The sequence below is a fragment of the Ornithorhynchus anatinus genome, chromosome 4 (genome assembly GCF_004115215.2).
Source record: "Ornithorhynchus anatinus isolate Pmale09 chromosome 4, mOrnAna1.pri.v4, whole genome shotgun sequence".
Lineage (NCBI taxonomy): Eukaryota > Metazoa > Chordata > Mammalia > Monotremata > Ornithorhynchidae > Ornithorhynchus > Ornithorhynchus anatinus.
The window spans coordinates 23,998,810-24,005,899 of NC_041731.1; positions in this window are offsets into that span (position 1 = coordinate 23,998,810).

Consider the following 7,090-nt stretch of genomic DNA (forward strand, 5'->3'; position numbering starts at 1 on the left):
ATGGACTCGAGCAGAGCCGAGCCAGCAGGAACTTCTTCAAATCTTCTGACATGAGATCAGCAGGACAGACTCCATTAACCGTCAGACGGGTACCTACATTTGTTGGAGTGCGTGTGACTGAGTGTGTGTATGTGCTACTCCTCTGTGCCTAGGTTAAAAATTGAGTAAAGCTTTCCACAGTAATCGTGGTGGTTTGGCTCTACACTTTTGAACTTTCATTCATTCGTTTATTCAATTGTATTTATGGAGCAATTACTGTGTACACTGCACGATACTAAGCCCTTGGGAAAGTACAATGCAACAATAAACAGTGACATTCCCTGCCCACAACAAGCTCACAGTCTAGAGTGGAAGAGACAGACATCAATACCAGTAAATAAAATTACAGATAGGTACATAAATGCTTTGGGGTTGGGAGAGGGGAAGAGCAAAGGGAGCAAGTCAAGGTGATGCAGAAGGGAGTGGGAGATGAGGAAAAGTGGGGCTTAGTCTGGGAAGGTCTCTTGGAGGAGATGTGCCCTCAATAAGGCTTTCAAGTCGGGGACAGTGGTTGTCTGTTGGATTAGAGAAGGGTTGGTGTTCCAGGCCCGAGGCAGGATGTGGGTTAGGGGTCGGAGGTAAAACGGGTGAGATTAAGGCATAATGAGAAGGTTAGCACTAGAGGAGAGAAGTTTGCGGGCTGGGTTGTAGAAGGAGAGAAACGAGGTGAGGTAGGAGGGGGCACGGAGTGCCCAATCTAGGAGATTCCTCATTGGTATGAGTCCAGGGCTCATGAAAGATTCGATTTGTGTCCCCGGGGAGTCTGCTGCCAGGGAACCTACGGGTCACGCCCGGCACCAACCACTCCCAAGTTTGGGGAAAATGGCTCCCACTACCTCAGGGTACCATTCAGATGTTACTAAGACCACTGGCATGAGGAGCCTCTGGCTGGGGGAAAGGAGAAGAGTCTGGGAGGGATGGGATCTGGGCCTGGAATGGCATATACCTGTTTAGCCAAGCCAGCAGTGGGCACCATGCCCGGCAGAGCTTATCCTCCCCAAAGCATGCCAGGAGCCATGCAGGGCATAGGAGTGTCAGACCAGAGATGGCCCAGCCCCAGCTGGACAGGAGATCATATTTATTGCTATCTTGATTCTATTTATTGCTATTGTTCTTGTCTGTCGGTCTCCCCCGATTAGAATGCAAGCCCGTCAAAGGGCAGGGACTGTCTCTATCTGTTACTGATCTGTCCATTCCAACCGCTTAGTACAGTGCTCTGCACATAGTAAGCGTTCAATAAATACTATTGAATGAATGAATGAATACCCCAAGAGCAAGTGAGCACGACCCCTCCGTGCCAGCTATAACCTGGCCTTAGCTTCCCAGTTGGCAGGACCCCCAATTCACCCCCAGAGAGTCACACTAACATTACCTTCTTCGGGTCGAAGTTCTTCTGCACCGAAACCAGGTCCGGGGAAGGGATCAAGAGCTCCGCTTGAGCCTGAAGCCCCCAGACCAGCCCCCAGAGCACCTTCAGCAGCCCAGTTTTCATCCTCCCAGGTGTCCCCACCCCACCCTGCCCTGCCCTGCCCTGCTGGATTGAGGGAAGCTCTGGCCACAGCTCCCAGGGGTGAACAAGCGGATGTGCCTGGCAGTGCCCATGTTTATACCCCTTGGGGCGGATCGTCAAGGATACTGGCCAATCTCTCCGAGAATCTCTCCAGGGCCCCGGGGTGGGGAAGTGGTCACCACCGGCTCATTAATCACAGTTGTGGCCCACACAGGAGTCAGGGCCCAGAAGTGTGATTCTACGGGAGGAGAGTGGCTGCACAGAGCCGCAAACTTGAGCACGTGAGGGTTTGAGTCCACCAGAAGGGTTTTTCCCCTCCCTGGGTCAGGGGCCCTGGTTTACACTGGAAAGAGACCACTCTTGCCCCTGAGTGTGCATTCATATGGATGGACACACACATGCACATACACACACTGACTCACACTCACATTCACATATTCATATTCACACAGAGTCACATACACAAAACACACTTACATACACACTTATACACAGTCACACAAAAAACACACTCACATGCATACTCACATATGCACAATCATACACACAAAATACTCATATACACACTCGCAAGTACACACTTACACTTACATATGCAAAGAGTGACACACACACACACAAAACACACTCACATACCTATTCACATATTCACACAAAACACTCATTCATTCAATAGTATTTATTGAACGCTTACTATGTGCAGGGCACTGTACTAAGCGCTTGGGATGAACAAGTCGGCAACAGATAGAGACAGTCCCTGCCGTTTGACGGGCTTACAGTCTAATCGGGGGAGACGGACAGATGAGAACAATGGCAATAAACAGAGTCAAGGGGAAGAACATCTCGTAAAAACCGATGGCAACTAAATAGAATCAAGGCGATGTACAATTCATTAACAAAATAAATAGGGTAACGAAAATATATACAGTTGAGCAGACGAGTACAGTGCTGTGGGGATGGGAAGGGAGAGGTGGAGAAGCAGAGGGAAAAGTGGAAAATGAGGGTTTAGCTGCGGAGAGGTAAAGGGGGGATGGCAGAGGGAGTAGAGGGAGAAGAGGAGCTCAGTCTGGGAACGCCTCTTGGAGGAGGTGAGTTTTAAGTAGGGTTTTGAAGAGGGAAAGAGAATCAGTTTGGCGGAGGTGAGGAGGGAGGGTGTTCTAGGAGCGCGGGAGGACGTGACCCAGGGGTCGACGGCGGGATAGGCGAGACCGAGGGACGGTGAGGAGGTGGGCGGCAGAGGAGCGGAGCGTGCGGGGTGGGCGGTAGAAAGAGAGAAGGGAGGAGAGGTAGGAAGGGGCAAGGTGACGGAGAGCCTCGAAGCCTAGAGTGAGGAGTTTTTGTTTGGAGCGGAGGTCGATAGGCAACCACTGGAGTTGTTTAAGAAGGGGAGTGACATGCCCAGATCGTTTCTGCAGGAAGATGAGCCGGGCAGCGGAGTGAAGAATAGACTGGAGCGGGGCGAGAGAGGAGGAAGGGAGGTCAGAGAGAAGGCTGACACAGTAGTCTAGCCATGATATAACGAGAGCCCGTAACAGTAAGGTAGCCGTTTGGGTGGAGAGGAAAGGGCGGATCTTGGCGATATTGTAGAGGTGAAACCGGCCACACTTGAAAGTAGCTGTGGGTGCAAGGGGGGGAGGGGGGGAAGAGCGGGGGGAGGGGAGGGTTTGGATGGGAAGAAGGTGACGGGGCCCTGGACGGGGAGAGGGGGATGAGGGGTAGCGGTGGGACAAGAGGACTGGGATGGGGCATGGGTGGGGAAGAGAGAAGGGGGGAGGGGGTGAAGAGGGGGTTTGGTGGGGGGAAGAGTAGGGGGAGGGGGAAGAGGGGTAGCGCTGGTAAAGTGGGGTTCTAGGGCGGGAGAGAGGAGGGGGGGAGGAGACAGAGGAGAGAGCGGGAAAGAGCTGAGCGAGAGAGGGGACGGGGAAGGGGAAGGGGAGGATAGGAAGGGGCGGGAGGGGGGAGGGGGGGAGGAGGGACATGGCGAGGCCAGAGAGGTGGGTGGCAGCACTGACAACAATAAACAGTAATAAACGAAATCGGTAATATAGCAACATGATACAGTATGATACAATACAGTAGTGCTAATATAGCAACATGACACAGTATGATACAATATAGTCGTGTTAATAAAAGAGGCGATGATCAGGGTCGGGGGTAGACTCGATTAAGGGGTGACCTGATCAGATTCAAAGTCTGACGACAATAAACAATAACAAGCGAGATCGCTAATATAGCAACATGCTACAGTAAGGCACACTACAATAGTGTTAATAAGCAGGCGATGACCAGGGTTGGGGGACGAGCTGACCCTACCCGATCAGACTCAAAATCAAGCGGCCAGCGGCCGAGAGAGTCCCAGAGCTCATGACCAAATAACCCTGTGGCGGCGGGGGGGGGCCCTGAGGTTGTCCGGGGTGGGTGGCGGCCGTAGGCGGCGGCTAAGGTAAGGTAACATAGTGAGAACAAGGACGTCGTCGCCCGGGGCGGGGGCGGGAGAGATGAATCACCTCAAGAGGGAAGAGGGAGTGAGGCCTTCCCAAAATGGCCGCCTCAGGCAGAGTGGGGGCTTCCCAAAATGGCCGCCTCGGGCGGAGTGGGGGAGCGGTTGGGGAACACAATGTCCCCGGGCCCGAGCAGGGGGACACAGTGTCCCCCGAGGACACAATGTCCTTGGGGCCGAGAAGGGGAGCACAATGTCCCCAGGATCGAGAAGGGGAGCGCAATGTCCCCGGGCCCGAGCGGGGGGCGGGGGGGTGGACTGGAAGCTGGTGGCTGGGGGTCTGTCGGGGCGAAGATCCGTAGTGTCGGAGTTCCCGAGCGGGGGTGCGGAGATCCAGGTTGTGAAAGGCTGAGGCGGGCGCGGGTCCGGACGGTCCGAGGCTCAGCTCCCCGGTGGAGGCGGAGGAAGCGCAGATGAGTCAGCGAGCGGTAGGCGAAGGGGGGCTTGTCGGGAATCGGGGCCGGGTGGGCCGAGGCTGCGCCTCAGGGGAGCAGAGATCCCGAGCCCACGAGGTAATGGCTCCAAGGGTCCGGGCGATGACAAGGCTCAGCTTCCTGGGAGAGGGGGGTGGTCTCGGCGTGGATGAGTCGGCGGTCGGCGGCCAATAAGCCGCTAAAGTCGGCGGTCGGTGGCCAAAAGGCTGCTAAAGAGCTAGGCTGGAAACGGGGGGCAGGCAGCCCAAGGAACAGATAGGATGTGTGGGGTGAACGAGAGAGACGAGTCAAGGATGACACCGAGATTGCGGGCCTGAGAGACGGGAAGGATGGTCATGCCATCGACGGTGATAGAGAAGTCTGGGAGAGGACCGGGTTTGGGAGGGAAGATGAGGAGCTCAGTCTTGCTCATGTTGAGTTTTAGGTGGTGGGCCGACATCCAGGTGGAGACGTCCTGGAGGCAGGAGGAGATGCTAGCCTGAAGGGAGGGGGAGAGGACGGGGCGGAGATGTAGATCTGCGTGTCATCTGCGTAGAGATGGTAGTCAAAGCCGTGAGAGCGAATGAGTTCACCGAGGGAGTGAGTGTAAATGGAGAACAGAAGAGGGCCAAGAACTGACCCTTGAGGAACTCCAACAGTTAAAGGATGGGAGGGGGAGGAGACTCCAGCGAAAGAGACCGAGAATGACCGGCCAGCGAGGTAAGAGGAGAACCGGGAGAGGACAGAGTCCGTGAAGCCAAGGTGAGATAAGGTATGGAGGAGGAGGGGATGGTCGACAGTGTCAAAGGCAGCAGAGAGGTCAAGGAGGATTAGAATGGAGTAGGAGCCATTGGATTTGGCAAGAAGGAGGTCATGGGTGACCTTAGAGAGAGCAGTCTCGGTAGAGTGGAGGGGACGGAAGCCAGATTGGAGGGGGTCTAGGAGAGAATGGGAGTTAAGGAATTCTAAGCATCGATTGTAGACGACTCGTTCTAGGATTTTGGAAAGGAAGGGTAGTAGGGAGATAGGGCGATAACTGGAGGGGGAAGTGGGGTTAAGAGCGGGTTTTTTTAGGATGGGGGAGACGTGGGCATGTTTGAAGGCAGAGGGGAAGGAGCCCTTGGAGATTGAGTGGTTAAAAATAGAAGTTAAGGAAGGTAGGAGTGCAGGGGCGATGGTTTTAAGAAGGTGAGAGGGAATGGGGTCCGAGGCGCAGGTGGAGGGGGTGGCACTTGCGAGGAGGGAGGAGATCTCCTCTGAGGATACTGCAGGGAAGGATGGGAAAGTAGGGGAGGGGGTCGGTGGGGGGGAGGGGAGAGGCGGAGGGGTGACTTTGGGGAGCTCAGACCTGATCGTGTTGATTTTCGTGAGGAAATAGGTGGCCAGATCATTGGGGGTGAGAGATGGGGGAGGGGGAGGAACAGCGGGCCTAAGGAGAGAGTTAAAGGTCCGGAACAATCGGCGGGAGTGACGGGCATGGGTGTCGATGAGGGAGGAGAAGAAGCTTTGCCTGGCAGAGGAGAGGGCAGAGTTAAGGCAGGAAAGGATAAATTTGAAGTGTGTGAGCTCGGCTTGGTGCTTGGACTTTCGCCAGCAGCGCTCGGCAGCTCGAGCATAGTAGCGTAGGAGGCGGACGGAGGAGGTGATCCAGGGCTGTGGGTTAGTGGAGTGAGAGCGGCGGAGGGAAAGGGGGGCGAGAGAGTCGAGATGAGTAGAGAGGGTGGAGTTGAGAGCGGAGACCTGATCGTCGAGAGTGGGAAGAGAGGACAGGGCGGCAAGGTGAGGAGAGATGCTATTGGAAAGACGGATGGGATCGAGAGAGCGGAGGTCTCTGTGGGGCAGTAGCGAAGATTTGCAGGGGGAGGGAGTGTGAGAGATGAGGCAGGTGAGAAGGTTATGGTCAGAGAGAGGGATTTCAGAGTTGGTGAGGGAGGAGATAGTGCAGCGGTAGGAGATGACGAGATCGAGGGTGTGACCGAGTCGGTGAGTGGGCGCGGAATGGTGGAGGAGGAGGTCGGCAGAGTCGAGGAGGAATAGCAGGCGGGCGGCAGAGGAGTCGTCGGGTACATCCATATGGATGTTGAAGTCTCCGAGGATCAGAGTGGGCAGAGAGAAGGAGAGAAGGAAGGTGAGAAAGGGGTCAAGGTGGTTGAAGAAGTCGGAGGTGGGACCAGGAGGGTGGTAGATGACAGCGACAAGTAACCGGAGTGGGTGGTAGAGGTGAATGATATGGGCTTCGAAGGAGGGGAAGGAGAGGGAGGGGGTGGAGGGATAGTGCGGAAGCGGCAACAGGGTGAGAGGAGGAAGCCGACGCCTCCTCCCTTACCGGTGAGTCTGGGGCAGTGGGAGAAGGAGAGGCCTCCGCTGGAGAGAGCGGCGGCGGAGACCGTGTCTTCGGGAGAGAGCCACGTTTCCGAAAGGGCGAGGAGGAGGAGAGAGCGAGAGAGGAAAAGGTCATGGATGAAAGGTAGCTTACCTGTAATAGAGCGGGGGTTCCAGAGGCCACACTTGAATCACATATACACACAGTAAAACACACAAAACACACATACTCACATACACACAGTCACACACACTGACCCACATTCACCCAAAACTCCACCGAGTGGGTAAAACTCATCCAACCAG